Source organism: Rhinoderma darwinii, chromosome 2 (assembly GCF_050947455.1).
Source record: "Rhinoderma darwinii isolate aRhiDar2 chromosome 2, aRhiDar2.hap1, whole genome shotgun sequence".
In the NCBI taxonomy this organism is placed as follows: Eukaryota; Metazoa; Chordata; class Amphibia; order Anura; family Rhinodermatidae; genus Rhinoderma; species Rhinoderma darwinii.
Genome location: NC_134688.1, coordinates 234,430,147 through 234,456,169, shown reverse-complemented (window position 1 = coordinate 234,456,169; position 26,023 = coordinate 234,430,147). Strand labels below are relative to the sequence as shown.

General features: G+C 43.9%; 1 protein-coding gene across 6 annotated transcripts in view; it reads left to right on the top strand.

Annotated features, from left to right (window-relative positions):
- The window catches only part of TEX14 (testis expressed 14, intercellular bridge forming factor), a 532,366-nt gene that overhangs the window by 90,815 nt on the left and 415,528 nt on the right, over positions 1-26,023 (top strand). The gene's annotated exons all lie outside the window — the stretch shown is intronic.

The following is a 26,023-nucleotide window of genomic DNA, read 5'->3' as shown; positions in this document are numbered from 1 at the left end:
GTATAGCAGCACTCATAATTTCCAATGGTATATATGGTCTCAGCAGGCCTGTTTTAACCTCTGAGTTTATATGGAAATAAGCCCAGCATAGTAATGATGACCTAGTGAATGGAAAAAGCTTGGTTGACGCCTTAATATTCCATAGAGTAGCTATCAGTAATGCCTTCAAATTAGTGGGAGAAGCGGGGGCGTGGCTTGGATGCAGACCGCGACGGACGCTTTTTGGTGAGCTCCGTCCAACAACCTCAAGCGACGAGGCATTAAAGCATACCTGAAGCTGGGAATTCGTCTGGTCTCCTGCTCCCGGTCCGGTGTACAGGATGATGACGAGGAAGAGGGGGAATAAGTCCGGCCCGAAGCGGCTGACGGACTTCTTCTCATCCCGCAGCATGAGGAAAGACGACTCACAAGATGGCGCCGGCTGCAGCTCCCCTGGGGCTGAGCGCGACAGAGAGGCGGGAATGGATTCGCCGGCAGCTTCAAACGGTGAGCCCGCAAACTCCCCTGAATGTCAGACGCTTGCAGGCCCTAGGTGCAGAGACAACCAGCTGCTACTTTCCCCTAGCTCCCCGGTGTCACCGGGAGGAGGACATGTACATAGGGCGGCTGTGAGACGTCAGCTAGAGGAGGACACCCTGCCCCCTGATAGTCAGGATTTACAGAGAGCCCAGCTTTCCTCCGGCAATTCAATATCGGAAGACATTTTGGCGGCTGATAGTGATCCGATTTCTAGCCTCCCTTCTACAGATCAGGTGGCATCGGAATCTTTTATTAAGGGACTGGTGATGGCCCTCAGAGGGTCCCTGCAAAAGGACTTTGCAAAGATCACAGCTACACTACACTCTAATATAGAGGATCTAGGCTCCAGAGTAGATCATGTAGAAACAAAAATGGGGGACTTTACCCAGGCACACAACGACCTAGTGGACGCACACGAGGCTTTGGAAGAGGAGATAGAGGTCATGAAATCTAAGATGGCGGATATGGAGGATAGAAATAGGAGGAACAACGTTAAATTTCGGGGCATCCCAGAATCTGTGTCTCCATCTGATCTCCCACTGTTCTTGCAAAAGCTGATTAAATCTCTCCTACCACAATCTACGCCTCAGGACCTGATCATAGATCGTGCGCATCGTTTACCCAAGACTAAAGCTCTGCCATCAGATGTCCCAAGAGACGTTCTTTCCCGCATTCATTTTTTCCATGTCAAGGAAGCCTTAATGTTTGCGGCGCGAAGGGCCCAGAAGCTACCAGACCCATATGGAGGAGTACATCTCTATGCGGATCTTTCACAAGTCACGTTGCAAGCCAGAAGAAATTTCCTACCGGTTACTCTATCGCTACGAAACAACAAAATCCCGTATAAATGGGGATTTCCTACAAAGCTTTTGGTTCGGAAGGAGGATCGCACACATGTTTTTTATAAACCGGCAGAAGGAGTTAAGTGGCTGAAGGAATGGGGAATCCCGATGACCGACCTGCCCGTGAAACCCTCACCCAGGGGCCCGTCTAGAATCTCTCCGGAGTGGCGGGGTCAGGCTGATTCTCGCTGAAGATACTTAGATTTGAGTTCATGAGGTTGAGTCTCTTCAAGTCGAACTCTCGTCCCCAGTAATCCTTACAGGATCGTTGAGGTCTTCTAGATCCTGTTGTCTTTACATTTCTTCAGGGACTGTTACGTCCCGGACGTATGTGGTTATTATTGTGGTTCAATTGTCCCCTGTTTTTCTTCCACACCTTTTTCACCAGGTATATTCTCTTCAGTGCTCCTTCAGATGTTGATACGAAGAGATTAATGTATTTTACATATTGTATAATGCTCAATTGGAAATGTGATAATGGCGGTTAAAATAGTTTCGATGAATGTAAAAGGCTTGAATAGCCCATTTAAGAGGTCCTCCGCATGGAAAGAGGCTCGAAACTCGAGAGCAGATATCCTGTGTTTACAGGAAACCCATTTCCAGGAGGCGCATCATCCTCCTTTTGCTAACACCAATTTCCCTCATGTTTTTATGGCTAATTCTGACAAGAAAAAAGCAGGGGTTTTGGTGGCGTTCAGGGACGCTCTGGATTTTAAGCTTGTGGATTCCTTGATTGATGTGGGAGGGAGATTTCTTGCTCTGGTATGTGTTATCAATGACTCTTTAATAACATTAGTCAATATATATGCCCCTAATACCTCACAGATCCGATTTCTGAACAAAACCATGCGGAAAATCCGTAAGATTCAAAAAGGCCAGCTCATTCTTTGAGGAGATTTTAATGTGGTTCCAGACAGAGTCATGGACACTACTAGCAGGAGCAGGAGGTCTCTCACCGTGGGCTCAGAAAGAGGACCTTTATGATGTGTTTAGATGCCATAATGTGTTGTCCCGGGAATTTACTTACTACTCTTCTTGCCACCACACTTTTTCTCGGATCGACATGTTTATGGTAGATAAATGGTTGCTTCAGGCTGTAATTAAGGCAGAGGTAGGGGAGATCACATGGTCAGATCATGCCCCTATTTCCATGCAGATAGCGCTGGCCCCCTGGTCTCGTCCCTTCAGAAATTGGCGCAACAACACCTTCCTGATGGCCCTTCCCAAATATAAAGCTCATATCTCCTCTCAGATACAGGAGTATTTTGATTTCAATGACTCCCCAGACGTAGATCCCTTTACTATGTGGAACGCTCATAAAGCAGTGATGCGGGGAATCCTGATTCAACAGAGTTCGCATTATTATAAACAGAAGCGGGTCAATACGGATAGGGTCTTAGACCAGATTAGAGTTCTAGAGACACAGCAAAAAGCCTCCCCTTCGGTCACACTAAACGAGGCCCTGACCAAGCTTAGGCAGGAACTGAGAAGGCTGCTTATAGCGGACTTTGATAAACATTTAACCTCGCTTCGTATGACATATTACACCTCCCATAATAAGGCGGGCAAATATATGGCGACAAGGGTTAAATTGAAACAACAGAAGAGCAGAATTCCATTCCTGGAAGCAGAAAACAAGGATCCTAAAATTTCCAATCCTCAAGACATTGCTGACAGATTTAGCTTATTCTATTCTAAGCTATATAACTTAAGGGATGACCCTGCTACTCCTCACCCTACTTTGGAAACCATAGACAGATTCTTGGACCAGATACATCTGCCTAAGATAACCCCCCCTCAGCTAGAACAACTTAATGCCCCTATTCTGACAGAGGAGGTGATCAAAGTTATTAGGTTGGGTAAACAACATAAAGCCCCGGGACCGGATGGGTTCTCATCCGAATATTATAAAATAAATGAAAGAGCCTTAGCCCCGTATTTAGCGCGAGTATTTACCGCAGCAATGGATAGAGGTAATCTTCCCGAGGAGATGTTACAGGCGACAATAGTGACCATTCCCAAGCAGCGGAAGCCTCCTACCCTGCCGGCTAATTTTAGGCCCATCTCACTACTGAACTGGGACACCAAACTTTATGCAAAAATTTTGGCCCAGCGCTTGCTGACTATCCTCCCTTCTATAATTCACAATGACCAGGTGGGCTTTACTCAAGGCCGGCAGGCCCCAGATGGTACCAGACGCATAATCAACCTGATCTCCAAGGCAGAGATTAGCCGGACGCCTTCTCTTCTCCTCACACTGGATGCGGAGAAGGCGTTCGATAGGATTCATTGGGACTTTGCTTTTGCAACAATGCGGAGGTTTGGTTTCTCTGGCCCCATATTGAAAGCGATTGGAGCTCTCTACTCCTCACCCTCGGCTCGAGTATTGGCTAATGGAATGATGTCCAAACCATTTGGTATTACTAACGGGACCAGACAGGGGTGCCCCCTCTCGCCCTTACTATTCACGATGGTTATGGAACCTGTAGCGGAGATGATTCGAATGGATCTGGAGGTTCGGGGGATTTCGGTGGGTCATAGACAACATAAAATCGGCTTGTTTGCAGATGATGTCATTTTAACCCTTACAGACCCATTGACTTCTCTTAGAAGAGTAACGGAGATTTTGGATAGGTTCAGTAAGGTCTCGTACTATAAACTTAATGTGTCCAAGTCTCAGATATTGGGCTTGTCAATACCCACGAGTTTGCGCCAAGACATCCAAAAAGAATTCTCGTATGGGTGGGAGGAGGAGTCGATCCCTTATCTAGGTATTAACTTATGTTCTAAAACCTCTAGACTGGCGCATATCAATATTCTTCCCTTACACAATAAATTGCAGGGGGAACTGCAACGTCTATCAGATACGGAGCCTTCCTGGATGGGCCGTATGGTCCTATATAAAATGTTAATTTTGCCTAAGATACTATATATTTTTAGGACAGTTATGGTCCCGATACCTAGGGCTCTACTTCGTAAGTTGCAAGAACAGCTGATGAAATTTATATGGAATAAGGGGAAGCCCCGGGTAGCCCGCCAGCGTCTTTATGTCCATAAGCGGAGGGGAGGCATGGGAGTACCGAACTTGGAAGCGTACCATATAGCTATAGGGGTAAGGCAATTGAGACACTGGTGCCTTCCGTTTACGGGCTCTAGTTGGCCTACGATTGAGCGCACCTGATCGGGGATATCCCTCTTTCCTCGCTACTGTTATCCCAGACAAAATTTCCTAAGAGTATTATCCCGCGTTTCCCTACGGTGACGGCATCAATACAGGCATGGAAAGCGGCTTTAAAAGCAATACCTTCCTCCGCTCCCATCCGCACGATCCCTCTACCAGTGGATACGTTGGAGCTTCTGGTTCCTGACCTAAGATTGGGGAATTGGGCCGCCTTGGGGGTTACTACATTACCTGAGTTATTTGAAAATGATTCTATAAGATCTTTCTCAGAGTTAAGGGCAGAATTTGCAATCTCACAGACAGATCTCTTTAAGTACCGACAGGTTCGTCATCTTCTTCCATCTGGCTCTCATACACAGGTTCAGGTGTCATCAGGGCTGTATGACTTGGTCTTCAAGACCACAATGAGGGAATCTACACTAACACGAGCTTTATACGATATACTTCTGGGGGATACGGAAACATCCAAGACCCCACAGATGGCAAAATGGGAAAAAGAGCTAGGGGTTTCCTACGGGGTTGAGGTATGGAGTAAAGCAATTACGTGGACTCTGCGAGCCACTATGAACTCAAATCTTTAGAGGTCTTTCACAAACTACTCTTGAGATGGTACTACACTCCTCTCCAATTGTCCAAGATGTACCCGTCTTCTAGTTCCTTGTGTTGGAGAGGCTGTGGAAAAGTGGGATCATTATTACATATTTTTTGGGAGTGCCCAGCTATTGCTCCTCTGTGGAAAGAGGTATTTGATTTGTTATCCACGTTAGTGGGCGCCCATCTGGAGCCCAGTGCAGCCTTGGCCCTCCTGTCCTTGGACATAGACTCGGTTGAGACGTCCCGGAGAGTTATTGTATCTCACGTATGCCTGACAGTTAAACACTTATTGGCCAAGAAATGGAAATCTAACATAGTCCCCTCTCTAAGGGAGGTGATCGATAGTGTATCATCTCATTGTGGGTACGAGAGGCTTTTTGCACTTCGACACAACGGATTGGCGCGCTTTACTTCCCAATGGCAGCCGTGGGCAGACAAATTCCCAAGTTGAAGAGTCAGGGTTCTCAGGGATTGATAACTCAAAGAAAAGAAATTACTGAAGGTACTATGACGATGTATTAACCAATTTATACTTGGTATGTATCCTGGTTTTCCCCCCCTCCCCCGTTTTTTCCTTTTGTCTTTCCTTTTGTCTTTCCTTCTCCCGCCTCAGATTACGTATTGACTAACTGTTTACACTGCATTGGAACTTCCTGATAAGGAAGCTGTTTATTATATGTAACCTGTGGTTTCGTTGATAAATCAATAAAAAAAAACAATGTTTTAAAAAAAATTAGTGGGAGAAGCCAAAAAATTCTCAATATGTACCCAGTGTCTAGCAGTATCCAGCGACCACCAGCATTTCAACTGAGAAACCTGACACGCTACAAAATAATCGTACACATCGGGTATCCCCAAACCACCTTTCGTCTTATCTTTAGTGAGTAGTTTGTATGAAATTCGTGGCTTGCGGCTAGCCCATATGAACGAAGAAACAACCCGACGTATGGAGGTAAAAAAGAACCTTGGGACGTCAATAGGGTGCGTTCTGAACAGATAAAGAAGTCTTGGCAGTAAGAGCATTTTAAAAGCCGCTATTCTGCCAATCCATGAAACTTCGAATGCCGAAAGTCGACGTGCTTCAGTAGAAATAGCATCTAGAAGTGGTAGATAATTAGCCTTATAAAGTTTTTGGTGTGAGACAGTTAAAGTGAGGCCCAAGTACTGTATACCCTCTGCTTGCCAATCCAGAGGGAATCTATGTTTCAAAATGGAGAGTCGATTAGAGGATATATGAAAAGGTAGTACCTGTGATTTTTGGGTGTTTAATTTATACCCTGAGATATCCCCAAAATCCTTAATAATATCAAGAGTCCTTGCTAGCGATATTTCAGGGGCACTTAATGTAAGTATGACGTCGTCCGCATATAAAGAAATAACATGAGTACGGTCCCCAATTTGTATACCCTTTACAAAACAATCTTCCCTTATAACCTGTGCAAGGGGTTCAATAGATAGTACAAAAATTAGAGGAGATAAAGGACACCCCTGCCGGGTACCATTAGTAATGGGAAATTCGTCCGACAGAGAGCCGTTAGTAAATACCCTAGCCGACGGGTCTAAATATAAAGCTTGAATTGCGGTTAGAATGTGTCCTGAGAAACCCATTCGCTTCAACACGGAAAAGGCATACATCCAATTAATGCGGTCAAAAGCCTTTTCAGCGTCGAGTGAAAGTAGAATCGCAGGCACCTCTCTAGTGGTCAAATAATTAATGATATTCAATACCCTTCTAGTATTATCAGTAGCTTGTCTACCTTTTATGAATCCAACCTGGTCTTCCCTAATCAGATTTGATAAAAGTGGAGCTAATCTAGATGCTAACAATTTAGCATATATCTTCAAATCGGTATTTAACAGCGAAATAGGTAGAACGTTTTGGGGAGTATCTGGGCTCTTTCCGGGTTTGGGAAGGGTGACTATTACCACGGATTGATTTTCTTTGGGGAATCTGCCAGTTAGAATTGCATCTTGGTATGTCTGTCTAAGATATTTTATAAGGATATTTTGGAAGGTTCTATAATATTCGTTCGTTAACCCATCAGGGCCGGTGATTTACCCAAAGGAAGTTTTTTAATTACAGTCGAAATTTCTGCGTCAGTAATAGGACAATTAAGGGAAGACAGTTGGTCCAAGGTCAAAGTGGGGAGATTAATAGATTGCAGAAACTCCTGAATAGTGTCACCAGAGGAGAACTAGGATCCTCTTTCAAATTATAAAGCGAGGAGTAATAGGCCTTAAATTTATTAGCAATTTCCTGCGGGTCATACACCTTTCCATTTGATCCCTCTGTCAATAGAAATGGAATTCTAGCTTTCGTATACTGACGTTTAATTCTGGAGGCCAATAGTTTACCCGCTTTATTGTTTTGGGGATAATAATAGGAATTAGTTTTCCTAACCTTCTTCTCATATTTTTGTAATAGGCACGCCCTTAATTGGTGTCTCAAATCCATGAGTTTCTAAGCGTGATCTAATGTTTGTTGAGTTTTGTTTAGTAGTTCTAGCTTTTTAATATTCTCCATAAGAGACAACGTCTGTTTTGTCTGCTCCCTCCTGTCCATTCCCAATCTTAATGAAAGTTCCTCTGATATATGCTATATGAGCATGCCATAGAATATCTGAGCTAGCAACAGAAGGGGCATTCAAACTGAAAAATTCTTTGAGATCACGTTCTATTGTAGATTTATGTGCAGAATTAGAGAGAAGGTAAGGATTGCAGCGCCAAAGGTAGGTGTTTGGAGGATTATGTGTTTCCTCTATGTGAAGTGTGATAGCAGCATGGTCAGACCATGTAATCGTTTCAATGGTAGAAGATTTAGACATAAACAGTAAAGCTCTGTCCACCAGAAACATGTCTAGTCTGGAATAACTATTGTGAACCGCAGAAAAATAAGAGTAATCCCTCTCTGTGCTATGCAAAGCACGCCAGACATCATACAATTCTGCCTTCCATAAACTCTCACCCAATGAAGTGGGTTGTCTCCTCACACTGGAGGTAGTATCCAGGTTTGTATCCGTTATAGTATTGAAATCGCCACATATAAGGAATTTTCCCTGGCGTATTCTAGATATGAGTCGCAATACCTTGTTAAAAAAACGAATTTGACCCTTATTGGGAGCATAAACCGACACCACTGTATATATGACATTATTAAGGGAACAAACCAAAATTATATAGCGGCCCGCGGTATCTATTTTCTCCTGGATAAGTTGGAATGCTACAGTATTTTTAACGGCTAGGAGAACTCCTCTGGATTTAGAAGTGAAATGCGATTGGTATATCACTGGGAAACTAGGGTGTTTAATCCTAAAAGCATCCTTCTGAATAATATGCGTTTCCTGAACGCAAAAAACATCACATAAATGCTCTCTTTTGCTGACTGTTAAGACCCTTGACATTAAGGGATCCAATTTTTAACACCATTAGGATATATCAAGAAATGCAGATTAGGATTCTGAATATTCACATTTGACCTGGAGAATACATGATGGCAGACTTCTCCCACAATCAATATACCACATTGCAATTACAGCCATGGAGAAAAAATTGGTTATTGCATCATTCCACATAATGACCAAAAGGAGAGGGTAGAAAAACACATATAGAAACAAGCTGATATACCAACAATGAAACAAAATTTTGTTAGACCATAACAGCTTTGTAGCCGTCTTACAAAAAAGGGGGTAGAACAGTCAGTGAGTTTCCTCAAGGCTTGGGAAACCCAGCACGAGGAAGCACCTGTAATACAACGAAAGTACCTCAACGGTGTGTGTGCTTTGGAGAACCAGCAAGACGCCAATCATCCGTAACACGTTTAAGAGATGCTGGCAGAGAAGCATGTCTTGATGAAAGCGGGATCTTCCATTGGTGTAGTAATGCAGAACCTTCTTCCAGTGTTCTAATGATGTGTAGAACATTATGTCGTTTGATGAGCAGGCGAACCGGAAAACCCCATTTATATAAAACTTTCTGATCCCTCAATGCAGAGGTAATAGGGGATAGCTGACGTCGAAGTTGCAAGGTAGTAGATGATAAATCAATGTATAGAGTGACCATCTGATAAGGCTCCGGCAAGCGAGTCATCTTTCTGGCTGCATACATCAGGTTTTCCTTAGTTTGGAAAAAGTGAATACGAATCAAGACATCCCTTGAAACATGTTCTCCCAAATGCTTAGGTCGCGGCACCCGGTGTGCTCTATCAATAATCAAGTCCTGCGGAGTACAGTCAGGCAGCAGGCATTTCACAAGAGACTGTATATACAGGGTCAGATTTTGTGGCATAACCGATTCAGGAACACCTCGAAACTTCATGTTATTGCACCTCGATCTATCCTCCATATCGGCGACTTTAGCGCGCAGTTGTTGTACTTCTGTTTCAAGGTCATAGTGAGCGTCTATAAGGTCATTGTGTGAAGTAGCAAACGACCCCATTTTGGTTTCCACGTGGTTAACACGCTTCTCCACTTCTTGCAAAGATGTGGAAATAGGATGTAAAAGATTAGCAAACCCCGCTTGCAGGGAATGGCGTAGGGCCTGCAGCATGTGTTTCATGGTGGCTTCTGTAACCGCCATATTAGAGGCCGGCAGCTCATCAAACCCATCAGGGAGCTCATTTGCAACAGAGAGAAGTGGTGAAGGGGTATCTCTCACCCAGGAGGGTATCTTGCGACTTTAGCCTCGATCTCCATGGCTCAGGACTATGCGGCTGAGGAGAGGAAGAGGCTGACTAAGTCCCACCCTGTGAATGGCGCCGGACAACGACCTGTTGTTCTGAGGTACGTTTCCCCTCTCCAGATAAATGCCGGTCCGATGTACCTTTTAAACGGGAGAGAGGCGATACTGATGTTCTAGGATGTAAGGATATACTCCTCCTAGCGTGTAAGGCATCCTCTCCCCGCTCTGAAGTTTCCAGTGTAGGCTCCGATGTTAGAGACTCCGCATGCGAGTCTTCCCCGGCGCCATCTTGGGTTCTGCACGAGGTCGCGGGAAAGAAGAAATCTAGGAGTTTCTTCAGAGGTCTCTTCCTCCTAGGCATCTCAGGTGATCGGTAAACCGGGTGTAGGCAAGAGAAAAGTAGATTGAATCCGTTGAGAGTCGCTTTAGTTGCTTAACGGTGCAGGAGCTAAGCACTCACACAGCCATCCAGCTCGGCAGTCAGGCCACGCTCCCCTACATGCGACTTTTTGATCACTTTTTATTTCAATTTTTGTAAGACAAAGTGACAAAAAAAAAGCAATTCTGGCATTATTTTTTAGGTTGTTTTTTACGGCGTTCACTGTGAGGGACAACTAACATAAGATTTTTATAGTTCTGGTCGTTACGGTATGATATGTATGGTTTTATTCTTTTTTTACAATAATAAATGACTTGGTATGGGAAAAAGGGCGATCGTGTTTTATGTTATTACTTGAAACTTTTATTTTATTTTTTACAACTTTTATTTTTCCTTTTTTTACACTAGGGGACTTGAAGGTCCAACTGTTTGATTGATGCTCTAATACATTGCACTAGCTATGTAGTGCGATGTATTCGAACTGTCAGTTATTCACTGACAGCAAGCCGATTATGCTCCGGTCGGGGCCTAATCGGCTTCCGTAAAGGCAGACAGGAGGCCATTGTTAGGCCTCCTGTTGCCATAGTAGCAGTCGCCAGCCTTGCCATCGCATGGCAGGCTGCCGATTTGCTACAAACCACTTTGATGCAGCGATCGCATTGGATTAAAGGGGTTGATGGCAGGAATCGGAGCTAGCTCCAGTTCCTGCCGATACATCGGGGTGTCCGCTGTAACATACAGCGGACACCCACTGCTGATGACGCCGGCTCAGCTTCTGAGCCGGAAGCTGAGCCGGCGCCATCTTGCCGATGGTACCGGAAGCCTTTTAGGCCCCACCGCCGAGTGCGGCATAGGAGGCTTCCGTTGCTGGCAGTCCGGGAAGTAAGTATTAGGTCTCCGATCGCCTTTGCAGCCACCGGCAACCCAGCGGCCACGTTGCTGGGTTGCCGGTGGCTAAAAACTCGGACTACTTGTTGTTATTGGTACCATTTTGGAGTAGATGCGACTGTTTGATCACTTTTTACCAATTTTTTTTGATGGTAGAGTGAACAGTAAACAGCAATTCCGGCATTGTTTTCTATTTAATTTTTTACGGCATTCACCGTGCGGGTTAGATAATGTAACCATTTTATAGTTGGGTCTTTACGGACGTGGAGAAACCAAATATGCGTAACTTTTTACTTTTTTTGATAATAAATTATTTTGTAAGGGGAAAAAGTGTTGTTTTTTTTATCTTTTTTTACTTGGGACATTTATTTATTTATTTCAAACTTTCTTTAACTTTTTTTTAAACTTTTTTTTAGTCTCACTGGGGGAATTTACTATAAGATCTTTTGATCACTTTTATAATACACTGCAATACTTCGGTATTGCAGTGTATTATTGCCGGTCAGTGTAAAACTGACAGGCACCTGTTAGGTCATGCCTCTGGCATGGCCTAACAGGCAATCACTAAAGGCAGACCTGGGGGCCTTTGTTAGGCCCCCAGGCTGCCATAGAAACCATTGGCACCCCGTGATGCATGCGGGGATGCAAGTGGCGTCATAGAGGGAGCCCCATCCCTCTAAAATCACTCAGATGCGGCGCTCGCTATTGAGCGCTGCATCTGAGGGGTTACATATGATCAGAGACCACTGCTAGTGGTCTCCGATCTTTGCCCTAAAGCCCGAGGCTGTTAACAACAGCCCGGGCTTCAGTAGATCCGCGCACGATGCGATAAAAGTTCTTCTGAAGTGCCGACGTGAAAAGGCGGCGCTCCAGAAGAACTACCCCAAACGGCCAACGTAGGAACACTATACGCCGGTCGTTAATCGGTTAACGAGCGATTATTTTTCTAATTCAAGTGAATTGAAGGCTTCTTCTTTGTATTACAAGTTTTACTTTTATTGCAGTATATAATATAATGGGAAACAGAAAAAAAATGTTTGTGATGGTAGAGTTAGAAAAAACTGTGTTTTTTTGGTTTTCGTTATTACGGCGTTCACCGTGCAGTAAAATTATTTATTTTTACATCGTTGCTTTCCAAGAGCCGTCATTGTTTTTTTTTTTTTACGTCAATGTAGTGATATGTAGCTTGTTTTTTTGTGGGACGATACGTAGTTTTGATTGGTATTGTTTTGGGGTACATGGAACTAATTGATTAACTTTTATTATAACTTTTTTGGGGGGCAACGGAAAGTAATAGCAATTTCGTCATTGTTTTTTGCGTTTTTTTTTTTTTTTTCTATCATTTTTTTTGTTTTTTTTTTTTCGATGTTCACCTTGCGGTTTAAATGACATATTAACTTTATTGTCTTGGTCATTACGGTCGCGGCGATACCATATATGTGTACTTTTTTTTTTTTTTTACAATTTTACTAAATAAAACCACTTTTTATGGAAAAGGGTTTTATTTTTATTTTTTACTGTAATTTTTATTATTCATTTTTATTTCACATTTATTACTTATTTAATTAGTCCGTCTAGGAGACTTTACTATGCGATCTTTAGATCGCTGCTATAATGCTTTGGTATACTTAGTCCTCCGTCACGTCCTAATAGGTATATGCCCTTGGCAGACCTGGGGGCTTTTGTCAGGCCCCCGGCTGCGATGGCACACCATCGGAGGCCCACGATTGCATTTGCAGGCCGCCGATGGGCGAGAGAGGGAGCTCCCTCCCTCTGTAAATGATTTAAATGCCGCGGTTGCTATTGACCGCGGCATTTAACGGGTAGGGCACTTATAATCTGGTGACAGAGTCTCTTTAAGGCCCTGTTCACACAGAGTTTTTTGCAGGCAGAAAAATATGCCTTAAAGAGGCTCTGTCACCAGATTCTCAAATCCCTATCTCCTATTGCATGTGATCGGCGCTGCAATGTAGATAACAGTAAAATGTATTTATTTTTAAAACGTTCATTTTTGGCCAAGTTATGAGCTATTTTATATATATGCAAATGAGCTTTGAAATGGACAACTGGGCGTTTTTTTTTCGTTATGTTTAACTGGGCGTGTTTACGTGTTTAACTGGGCGTGTTTATCAGTGATCAGTCAGCGTCATACACTCCTCTCCATTCATTTACACAGCAGCGATGTGCAGCCACATACACAGAGATTAAAGGAACAGTGTCATCACAAATTATTTTTTTATATGTTAAAGATGTTAGTGCTTTATTAAAAACGTTTATATTCATTTGTGTGTTTGTGTTTTACTTTTTCTTATTTTTACACTTTTTCTTCCCTATGGGGGCTGCCATTTTTTGTTCCATTTCTGTCTGTGTCGATTAACGACACATACAGACATGGAATACGGCAGCCACAGTCCCATAGGGACTGCGAACGGCTCCTGTCCCATTGACTTCAGTGTACGGCGTCTGTGTGGGAACTGCGCATGCGCCGCTCCCACACAGTCCAATTCGAAATTGGCGCCGTCCGGCGCCATTTTCCTGTGGACCGGAAGTCGCGGCCGGACAGTAATATTACTACTTCCGGTCGCGGCTTCCGGATTTGTGCACTTGGACCAGCGGCAGCAAACGGAGCGGACGGGCCGGAGGGAGCCGCGGCGGCAGGAGCAGGTAAGAGATTTCAATGTATGTTCGTGTTTGTGTGTATTTACTACTGTATGTAAACCTACTACACTGTGTGTTAGCTCAAAAAATGGCGACACACAGCGTAGGAGGTTACACCGTTCAAACCCCTCGTTTATCCCGGCACTAGCCAGGATAAAGGAGGGGGGGATGCTGAGAGCTCACTAGAGCGAGGGCTTTTAACCCATTGTTGCAATGCTGCAATTTTGGGAATAGCTCCATCTAGTGACCAAAAATGGGTAGTATTATAAATTAGAATTAATTTATAATATTTCCTGACTATTTCCTGACTCGTGAAAAAAATAAAAAAAATTTGAACAATGTTTAATCACCCACACACTAAATGTTTAATTTTTAAAAAAAAAACATATTTTTCTGGCAACACATTCCCTTTAACGTTAATCAAGTGTCCTGATAATGAATACACATGAAATCCAGCCTGGACGTCATGTGTATTCAGAATCCTGACACTTCTGACTCTTTTCTTTGAGATTTCCAGCAAGGGAAACGAAATCTCGTTTACCTCCGTAATCTCGCGAGATTACGCGTGGCTTGCTAGAATCTCACAGAAAAGATTCAGAAGTGTCAGGATTCTGAATACACATGACGTCCAGGCTGGACGTCATGTGTATTCATTATCAGGACACTTGATTAACGTTAATCTCTGTGTATGTGGCCAATTTTTTTTGACGGTAGAGTGAACAGAAAACAGCAATTCTGGCATTGTTTTCTATTTAATTTTTTTCCGCCATTGACCGTGCGGGTTAGATAATGTAACCATTTTATAGTTGGGTCTTTACGGACGTGGAGAAACCAAATATGCGTAACGTTTTACTTCTTTTGATAATAAATTATTTTGTAAGGGGAAAAAGTGTTGTTTTTTTTATCTTTTTTTACTTGGGACATTTATTTATTTATTTCAAACTTTCTTTAACTTTTTTTTAAACTTTTTTTTAGTCTCACTGGGGGAATTTACTGTAAGATCTTTTGATCACTTTTATAATACACTGCAATACTTCGGTATTGCAGTGTATTATTGCCGGTCAGTGTAAAACTGACAGGCACCTGTTAGGTCATGCCTCTGGCATGGCCTGACAGGCAATCACTAAAGGCAGACCTGGGGGCCTTTGTTAGGCCCCCAGGCTGCCATAGAAACCATTGGCACCCCGCGATGCATGCGGGGATGCAAGTGGCGTCATAGAGGGAGCCCCCTCCCTCTAAAATCACTCAGATCACACAGAGATTAATGTTAATCAAGTGTCCTGATAATGAATACACATGACCATCCAGCCTGGACGTCATGTGTATTCAGAATCCTGACACTTCTGACTCTTTTCTTTGAGATTTCCAGCAAGAGAAACGATATCTCGTTTACCTCCGTAATCTCGCGAGATTACGCGTGGCTTGCTAGTATCTCACAGAAAAGATTCAGAAGTGTCAGGATTCTGAATACACATGACGTCATGTGTATTCATTATCAGGACACTTGATTAACGTTAATCTCTGTGTATGTGGCTGCACATACACAGAATGGTAAGAGCAGAGTTCACAGCAGCACAGAGTATTTCAGGAGAGGAGCGTGCAGATTCTGTGCTGCTGTGAACTCTGCTCTTACCATTACGTAGCTCTCAGTCTGTTACCTCTCCTCCACTCCTGTCCTCAATAACACCTTCACATGATTGGCAAGTCACCACGTAATGGTAAGAGCAGAGTTCACAGCAGCACAGAGTATTTCAGGAGATGAGCGTGCGGATCTTGTGCGGGGTGGTGACTTGCCAATCATGTGAAGGTGTTATTGAGGACAGGAGTGGAGGAGAGGTAACAGACTGAGCTACGTAATGGTAAGAGCAGAGTTCACAGCAGCACAGAGTATTTCAGGAGAGGAGCGTGCAGATTCTGTGCTGCTGTGAACTCTTTTCCTGATGTTCGGACCGAAACCGGGTTCGGTTGTCCCGGTTCGCTCATCTCTACTCTTAGAGTTCCAGGCTGTCGTTCACTTTTTGCCCTTGAGAAGCCATCCCTTTTATTATTTTTCTACCAATACAGCGGTGTGAAGTTTTTTTTTTCTTTGGGGGAGATGTATTTTGTTTTGGCTCCATTTAGAGTACCATATAACGTACTGAGTAACTGAATTTTTTTTATTTGTGGTAGAATTGAAAAAAATTTTTGGGGGCTTTCGTTATTATGGCTTTCACCGTGCAGTAAAAATGACAACTTAGCTTTATTCTGTGGGTCAATATGATTACGGCGATACCAAATTCTTCTATGGTTTTCTTTATGTTGTACTGCTTTTACAGAGGAAAAACGTTGTTAAAAAAAATCTTTTGTGTCACCATATTGAGAGCCAGGGTGAGCTGTAGCTTTTATTGGTATAATTTTTTGGTACATATTTAGGCCTTATTCAGACGAACGTGTATTACGTCCGTGCTACGCTCGTGGAAATCACGCGCGTCGCACGGACTTATGTAAGTCAATGCGGCCATTCTGACAGGTCGTGATTTTCACGCAGCGTATGTCCGCTGCATAAAAATCACGACATGTCCTATACTTGCACCTCCTGCTTTTATGTTTGTAAACATAAAAGCAGAGTGTCATAATGATGCCGGCTGCGCGATAATCACGCAGCCACGCACCATATACAGATGCCGCACTGAATGGACACGTTCGTGTAAATAAGGCCTTAATTTATTTTTTTTTAGACTTAACGCGACCAAAAAACACGGATTTTGGCATTTTAATATTTACCTTTTTTTTTATGGCGTTCACCGTGCGGGTTAAATAATGTTATACTGTAATAGTTTTGACTTTACGGACGCGGCAATATCAATTTTGTTTATTTATTTTATTTTTTACATTACCTTAGAGGAAAAATGGGAAAAGTTTTTTTTTGTACACTGTTAAAAACTTTATTAAGGCTCTATTTTCACGTCAGTGTCGGGCGATATAAATGTGAGTTTTGATCCGTTTTTCTTGACTGTTTTGCATCAGTTCTGGGCTGTTTCCTTTTTTAACAGCAGATTTTGACCCGTTTTGCATCAGTTTTTTTCCCTGTCCGTTTTAAAAACGGATGAATTTAATTTGTCAATTTTTGACCACACACTTACATCTGTAGATAATGGCACACAGCCTCATTGTACATAGCACCACCGTAGATGGCGCCACTGTAGGGGACCACTCCAGGAGAAGTCCCGGCACTGAAGACAGAAAACATGGGGGCGTTTTGCAGTGCACCCGGCATGTTCTGTGTCTTCAGGGACAGCCACATCCCCTCATGCTGAGTGCGCACACACTTGCCAGGAGCGGGGCTGTAGTACACACCCATAGCCTCAGTCTGACTACATTTATGTGTTACAATACTAAGCTGTGCGGTCACACAGCTTAGTATCGAAATACATGAATTACCGATATTGAACCGTTTCAGGGTGCACAGCATTGAAATAGTATCAATATTTTGATACCTCGTGAAACCCTAGTTGTCTCTCAATAAAGCTTCAAGCCTGTGATTTTCCCTCCCTATCCCCACTTTCCCATCCCTATCACTTGTCTCTAATGCTTTGTTGTTTGTTATTAGTGAATGGAAGAATGTTAGTGTAGCGTGTGGTGTGATGTGATGTATTGTATAGGTTAGCCTGTACTGTGAGTGTTAGGCCTGAGGCACACGAACGTATTTTTTACTGTCCGTAAATACTGGCGTAAATACGGGTCCTTGGTCATATGTATTCGACCCGTATTGCACCAGTATTTACGGACCCGTGCCGTAAATACGGGTCCGGTGTCACCAGTATTCCACCCGTATTTACAGGCACGTTTTCGCTGCAAAATTACACTGCAGTAATCGGTAGCCCTTCTCTCTCTCAGTGCAGGATAGAGAGAAGGGACAGCCCTTTCCGTAATAAAAGTAAAAGAAATTCAAAACTTACCCGGCCGTTGTCTTGGTGACGCGTCCCTCTCTTGACATCCAGCCCGACCTCCCTGGATGACGCGGCAGTCCATGTGACCGCTGCAGCCTGTGATTGACCTGTGATTGGCTGCAGCGTTCACATGGGCTGAAACGTCATCCCGGGATGCCGGACTGGAGGAAGAAGCAGGGAGTTTTTCGGTAAGTATGAACGTCTTTTTTTTTTATCTATAAAAGGTTTATCAGGTTTATCTATATTGTGATCGGAAGTCACTGTCCAGGGTGCTGAAACAGTTACTGCCGATCGTTTTACTCTTTCAGCACCCTGGACAGTGACTATTTACTGACGTCACCTAGCAACGCTCCCGTAATTACGGGAGCCCCATAGACTTCTATGGGCCTGCCCGTGCCGTAATTACGGCCTGAAATAGGACATGTTCTATATTTTTTAACGGCCTGGGCACCTTCCCGTAAGCATACGGGGAGGTACCCATGGCCAATAGAAGTCTATAGACTCGTAGTTGCGGGCGTTTTTAAGTTCGTGTGCATGGGGCGTTAGGCTGGGTTCACACACCCTATTTACAGACGTAATTCGGGCGTTTTAGCCTCGAATTACGTCCGAAAATACGGCTCCAAATCGTCGGCAAACATCTGCCCATTCATTTGAATGGGTTTTATGATGTTCTGTGCCGACGGTCATTTTTTTATTTACCGTAAAAAGACGCCCGCATCAAAGAAGTGCATGTCACTTCTTGAGACGTAATTGAGGCCGTTTTTCATTAACTCCATGGAAAAACAGCTCCAATTACATCCGTAATGGACGCTGCGAAAAACGTCTGCACATGCCACTACGTCTGAAATTCAGGAGCTGTTTTCACCTGAAAACAGCTCCGTAATTTCAGCCGTAACGGACGTGCACGTGTGAACCCAGCCATACTGTCATGCTATGTTTGGTGATTGTTATTATTTACTGCTTCATGGCCTGCGCTGCGTCACAGTAATAAGTTTGTTTGATGACGACTGATTGTGAATAAAGCATTTTCAATCTAAGTGGCTAAACGGTGCAGTCCTATATTCTTGGGAAGTACACTTGGCCAAAGTAAACCAGAGAATTGGCCTGTGGAGCCTCAGACAGCTCATCATTGAGGGCAAAGCACTAGTCCTGCGTAAGGTCCTATGCACACGGCCATATTTTTGATCCGCAATTTACAGACCCATACATTTTTATTGCCCACGGAGACCTTCCCATATATTTATGGCTGACATGTCCTATTTGTTGATTTTTTACGGGCTGTGCTGCCATACATGTCGGCGACAGTGTGCACCGGGAACCGGGAGGCCAGCTATCCCTGACAGCTGACACTCCACTGTATGCCGATCAGCGGCTTATTTCCGCTGATTCCGGCAATTAACCCCTTGATTGCGGTGATCGATTGCAATCACCGCATTGTGGGGTTTCTAGCTCATCGGCAGACCTCACGATTAAATCGTGAGGTTTGCTGATGGCTAGCATGGCGATCGGAGGCCAAGTAATGACCTCCGTGTCTGCCATGTACGGAAGCCTATCAGGATCAGGATCAGCCTCCTGATAGACTTCCTGTCAGAGTGACAGGACGTCACTGCCGTTCGCGATGCACACTGTCGGCGACAGTGTGCATCGGGAACCGGGAGGTCAGCTGTCCCTGACAGCTGACACTCCACTAGTTGCCGATCAGCGGCTCATTGCCGCTGATTTTGGCAATTAACCCGTTACATGCGGGGCTCGATTGCGATTCCCGCATGTACAGGCTTTGTATCACATCGGCAGCCCCCATGCAATGGTGGGGGCTGCTGGTGCTTGTGATGGCATGTATGCAAGCCTATGAGGCTCAGCCTCTGGCTGGTCCTCGTAGACTAACTGTCAGAGTGACTGTGACGTCACACTGACAGTTGGTATACGTTACACTACCTAGGTAGTGTAATGTATTCTAGCAGCGATCAGAGCTGCAGGTAAAAAAAGAAAGTGTAAAAAGTAAAAAAAAAGTTAATAAAAATGTTTTACAAAAGTGTAAAAATAAAATATTATTTTTTCCTATAATAAGTCTCTTATTATAGGAAAAAAATGAAACCGTTAAAAAACAGTACACATATTTGGTATCATCGCGTTCGTAACGACCCAATCTATAAAACTATAATGTTATTTTTACCGCACGGGGAACGCCGCAAAAAAACAAACTAAAAACAATGCCAGAATCACTATTTTTTGGTCACCACTCCTCCCAAAATATAGAATAAAAAGTGATCAAAAAGTTGCATGTACCAATAAAAACTACAACCCGTCCCACAAAAAACAAGCCCCATCACAGCTTTTTTGACTGAAAAATAAAAAAGTTACGGCTCTCAGAATATGGTGACACAGAAAATAAAATAAAATATTGTGCAAACGCTGCAAAACATAAAAAAACCTATATACATATGGTATCGCCGTAATCGTCATGACCCGCAGAATAAAGTACAATTGTCATTTATAGCGCATTATGAATGCCGAACGCCAAAATCACTGTTTTTGGTCACCAAAGCTCTAAATAAAATGTAATAAAAAGTGATCAAAAATTTGCATCTACCAAAAAATGGTACCAATAAAAACTACAGCTCGTCCTGCCAAAAATAAGCCCTCACACCGCTCAATTCATGGAAAAATAAAAAAGTTATGGCGTTTGGAAGGCGGGGAGTGAAAAACTAAAATGGAAAAGCAAAAAAGGATCAGTCCTGCAAAGGTTAATTAATTTCTATTAAAAAAAAAAATTATTACCACATGTGGGATATTGTCATACTCGGGAGAGATTGCGCTACAAATTTAGGGCGACTTTTTCTCCTTTATCCCTTGTGAAAATGAAAAAATTCAACATTTTAGTGGACAAAAATGTTTATATTAATTTTCACGGCCTAATTCTACTAAAATCTGCAAAAAACCTGTGGGGTATAAATGCTTACTATACACCTAGAAAAATTCCTTGAGGGGTCTAGTTTCCAAAATGGGGTCACTTTTGGGGGTTTCCACTATTTTGTTCCCTCCAGGGGGTTGCAATCGCGACATGGCACTGAAAATCAATCCAGCAAAATCTGTGCTCCAAAATCCAAATGGCTCCCTCCCTTCTGAGCGCTGCCTTGGGTCCAAACAGCAGTTTATTACCACATATGTGGTATTTCCGTAATCGGGAGAAGATGCTTTACAAATGTTGGGGTGAATTTTCTTCTTTATTCCTTGTAAATATTAAAAATGTCTATGTTATTTCAGAAAAAAAGTAGATTTTCATTTTCACAGACTTAGGCCGGATTTACACGAGCGTGTGCGTTTTGCGCGCGCAAAAAACGCTGCGTTTTGCGTGCGCAAAAGGCAATTGACAGCTCCGTGTGTCATCCGTGTATGATGCGCGGCTGCGTGATTTTCGCGCAGCCGCCATCATAGAGATGAGGCTAGTCGACGCCCGTCACTGTCCAAGGTGCTGAAAGAGCTAACTGATCGGCAGTAACTCTTTCAGCACCCTCGACAGTGAATGCCGATCACAATATACACCAACCTGTGAATAAAGAAAGACGTTCAAACTTACCATGAACTGCCTGCTTCCTCCAGTCCGGTCTCCCGGCCGTTGCCTTGGTGACGCGTCCCTCTCTTGTCATCCGGCCCCACCTCCCAGGATGACGCGGCAGGCCATGAGACCGCTGCAGCCTGTGATTGGCTGCAGCCTGTGCTTGGCCTGTGATTGGCTGCAGCTGTCACTTGGCCTGAATTGTCATCCCGGGAGGTCGGACTGGAGGAAGGAGCCGGGACTTATCGGTAAGTCCGAACTTCTGTTTTTTTTTACACGTATATGTATATTGTGATCGAAAGTCACTGTCCATGGTGCTGAAACAGTTTAAGTCTTTGAGCACCGTGGGCAGTGACTGTCTCCTGACGTCGCGTACCCGAACATTTTTTGCCGGGTTCGGTCAAAACGAGTTCGGCCGAACCCGGTGAAGTTCGGTGCGCTCATCTCTAATTTGACACTCTGTTTGGATGTTTGTAACCAGAAAAGCACGTGGTGCTTTTCTGTTTACATTCATCCTTTTGACAGCTCTTGCGTGATTTTCGCGCATGCAACGCAGGACCGTCCGTGTGGCATGCGTTGTTTTCACGCACCCATTGAAGTCAATGGGTGCGTGTTGCGTGAAAAACGCAAGAATATAGAACATGTCGTGAGTTTTACGCAACGCACTCACGCAGCGCAAAATTCACGCATCGTCTAAACAGCCCCATAGACTATTATAGGTGCGTACGACACGCGTGAAAAGCACGCGCGTCGCACGCGCGTATAATACGCTCGTGTAAATGAGGCCTAACTCCAATAAATATAGCAAAATACCTGTGGGGTCAAAGTGCTAACTATACCCCTAGATAAATTCCTTGAGGGTTCTAGTTTCTAAAATGGGGTCACTTTTGGGGGGTTTCCACTGTTTTGGCACCACAAGACCTCTTCAAACTCGACATGGTGCCTAAAATATAATCTAAAAATAAGAAGGCCCCAAAATCCACTAGGTGCTCCTTTGCTTCTAAGGCCAGTGTTTCAGTCCATTACCGCACTAGAGCCACATGTGGGATATTTCTAAAAACTACAGGACCTGGGCAATAAATATTGAGTTGTATTTCTCTGGTAAATCCTTCTGTGTTACACAATTTTTTTTATTACAAATGAATTTCGGCAAAAAAAGGAGAAATTTGTAACTTTCTCCTCTACTTTGCTTTATTTCCTGTGAAACGCCTAAAGTGTTCAAATACTTTCTGAATGCTGTTTTGAATACTTTGAGGAGTGTAGTTTTTAAAATGGGGTAATTTATTGGGGTATTCTAATATATAAGGCCCTCAAAGCCTCTTCAGAACTGAACTGGCCCCTGTAAAAATGGCCTTTTGAAATTTTCTTGAAAATATGAGAAATTGCTGCTAAACTTCTAAGCCTTGTGAGGTCATAGAAAAATAAAAGGATGTTCAAAATACGAAGCAAATATAAAGTAGATATGTGGGAAATGGTAACTAGTGACTATTTTGTGTGGTATTACTATCGGTTTTACAAGCAGATACATTTGAATTTAGAAAAATTCACATTTTTGCAAATTTTCTCTACATTTTGGTGTTTTTCACGAATAAATACTGAATTTATCTACCAAATTTTTCCACTATCATAAAGTACAATATGTCACGGGTAAACAATCTCAGAATCGCTTGGATAGGTAAAAGCATTCCGAAGTTATTACCACATAAAGTGACACATGTCAGATTTGAAAAAATCGGCTGTGCCACAAAGCCAAAACAGGCTGCGTCTTAAAAGGGTTAATGGAAGAATGGAGGAATGTTAGTGTAGCGTCTGGTGTTATATGTAGTATAGGTTAGCCTGTACTGTGTGTCATAGTTTTAATGCTTATTCAGACGAATGTAAATGTACTCCATTTTCAACGGCTGTCACACGGCTGGATGTATTTCAATAGGGCTGTTCATACGGCTGTTGTTTTAACAGACCGTGTGAAGGGCCCGTAAAAAAAAAAAGGACCTATTTTTGTCAGTTTTCACGGATCCTTAAATTAATAGACTCAAGTGTATGAGGCATTTGGTAGGTTAAACCATGACTCAAACAGTACAGAGAGAGAGTGCTACCAGTGGCGTAGCTATAGGGGTCGCAGCGGTCGCAGTTCCTACCGGGCCCCTAATCCGGTGGGGCCCACGGGGGCCCTCGTTGCCATACAGCAACATAACATACATTTTCTGTGCCGTGGAGCCGACACTTTCTGGTTACGGACACATGGTACACTTAGCGTACCATGTGACCGTGACGTCACGTGAGGGGCGTTCCAGCCAGAGTGGAAGAGGACTACAGGTGAGCTGCAGAGTCTGTACTGTACTGTACTGTGTTGTGTTGTAATGTATTGTATTGTATTGTAATTTATTGTGTTGTATTGTGCTGTCTCTGTTTGCGGTGGAAAGGTGGGGGGGCGTTAAATTATAGCCCCCATTTCTCTCTCCACCGCAAACTGCACAATACAACACAATACATAACAAACTGTGGGTCGCGTCCCCCTGGGGGGTCGTGTGAAGACCTCCGGGGGGTCGCGAGTCACTCACCGAGGTCCCGGTTCTATTCAATGCCGGAGCAAGGAGCTGACGGCTGACCCCTTGCTCCAGCATTCACTGTGCCCTGAGCGGCTTGATTCAGGCAGGCGGGATGTAGCAACATCTTTGCGCCTGTCTGCGCCGAGCACACACTGGAGGAGGCGAAGGATCCTCCACCCGGCGAGGGAACTGGGATAGGTAAGTAATTTATGTTATTTTTCTATTATTCACATATGGGGGCATTATACTGTGCGGGGGGGGCATTATACTGAATGGGTGGCTGATATGGCGGGGGACATTATATTGAATGGGGGGCTGATATGGCAGGGGGTATTATCCTGTATGGGGGGCTCAAATGGCGGGGGTTATATACTGTATGTTGGGCTGATATGGCATGGGGGCTGATGAGGTGGGGGGCATTACACTGCATGGGGGGCTGATATGGAGGCCATTATACTGTGTGGTGGGCATTATACTGTATGGGGGGCATTATACTGTATGGGGAGCTGATATAGAGGGGCATTATACTGTATGAGGAACTGATATGGGGGGCATTATACTGTATGGGGAGCGGATATGGGGGGCATTATACTATATGGGGAGCTGATATGGGGCATTATACTGTATGGGGAGCTGATATGGGGGGCATTATACTGTCTGGGGGCTGATATGGGGGGCACTACTGTATGGGGGCATCTATGTGGGGAATTATACTGTGGAGGCTGATATGGGGAGTATTATACGGTATGGGGCAGTTATAGGGGCATTATACTGTGTTGGGGCCTTATACTATTGGGGTTGTTGGGCAAGGCGGATAGGGCATAGGCGCGCGCAGGGGTCTGGTGATCGTGGTGTTGGGGAGGGGTAGGAGGGCCCAAGCTGAATTCTTGCACCCGGGCCCATGAGCCTTTAGCTACGCCCCTGAGTGCTACATTAAATTTATATTCAAACACAAGGATTGCACTTAGAAGGTCCAAAGGATCAACTCCCACTTAGGCTGGGTTCACACGACCTATTTTCAGGCGTAATGGAGGTGTTTTACGCCTCGAATTACGCCTGAAAAGACGGCTCCAATACGTCGGCAAACATCTGCCCATTACTTTCAATGGGTTTGCCGATGTACTGTGCCGACGACCTTTCATTTTACGCGTCGCTGTCAAAAGACAACGCGTAAAATTACAGCCTCGTCAAAAGAAGTGCAGGACACTTCTAGGGATGTTTTTGGAGCCGTTTTCTCATAGACTCTATTGAAAACAGCTCCAAAAACGGCCAAAAAAACGCCGCGAAAAACGCGAGTTGCTCAAAAAACTTCTGAAAATCAGGTGCTGTTTTCCCTTGAAAACAGCTACGTATTTTCAGACGTTTTTGCCTCAGCGTGTGAACATATCCTAACTGTGATTGGCTGTGTATATTCACTCAAGCGTGTGCGTTTTTGCGCGCGCATAACAGCTCCGTGTGTCATCAGCATATGATGCGTGGCTGCGTGATTTTCGCGCAGCCGCCATCATTATGACACTGTTTGTATGTTTGTAAACAGAAAAGCACGTGGTGCTTTTCTGTTTTCATTCATAGTTTTTACTGCTGTTGCGCGAATCACGCACGTCACACGGAAGTGCTTCCGTGTGCTGCGCGTGCTTTTCACGCACCCATTAACTTCAATGGGTGTGTGATGCGCGAAAAACGCACAAATATAGGACATGTCGTGAGTTTTACGCAGCGGACACACGTTGTGTGAAAATCACGGACAGTCTGCATGGTCCTATAGACTAACATAGGTCCATGCGAGGTGCGTGAAAATCACGGACTGTCTGAATGGCCCCATTCACTAACATAGGTCCGTGTGAGGCACGTGAAAATCACGCGCGTTGCACAGACGTATTACACGTTCTTCTGAATAAGCCCTAAAACAAATTGTTCTTTCTTGATAGTTTTTACTAACCCTACTGAGGACAAACAATTATGAATTAAAAATTTAATCCATGGACTGCCTTTACCAATTATAAATATTATATTCTCAATCTGGTATTAATGGGCAAAACTATAGAGGGAAAAAATATATTCACTATACTCGCTTATGAATATGAGAGCTGGTGTTCCAGCAGGTAGGAATTCACCCTTTTAGGCTGGGTTCTCACGTAGCGTAAACGCTGCGGAATTCTGCAACATTTAAAGTAGCAGCAAAGTGGATGAGATTTAAAAAAATCTCATTCGCACGCTGCGGAAATAAAATGCAGCGTAAACGTTAATAAAT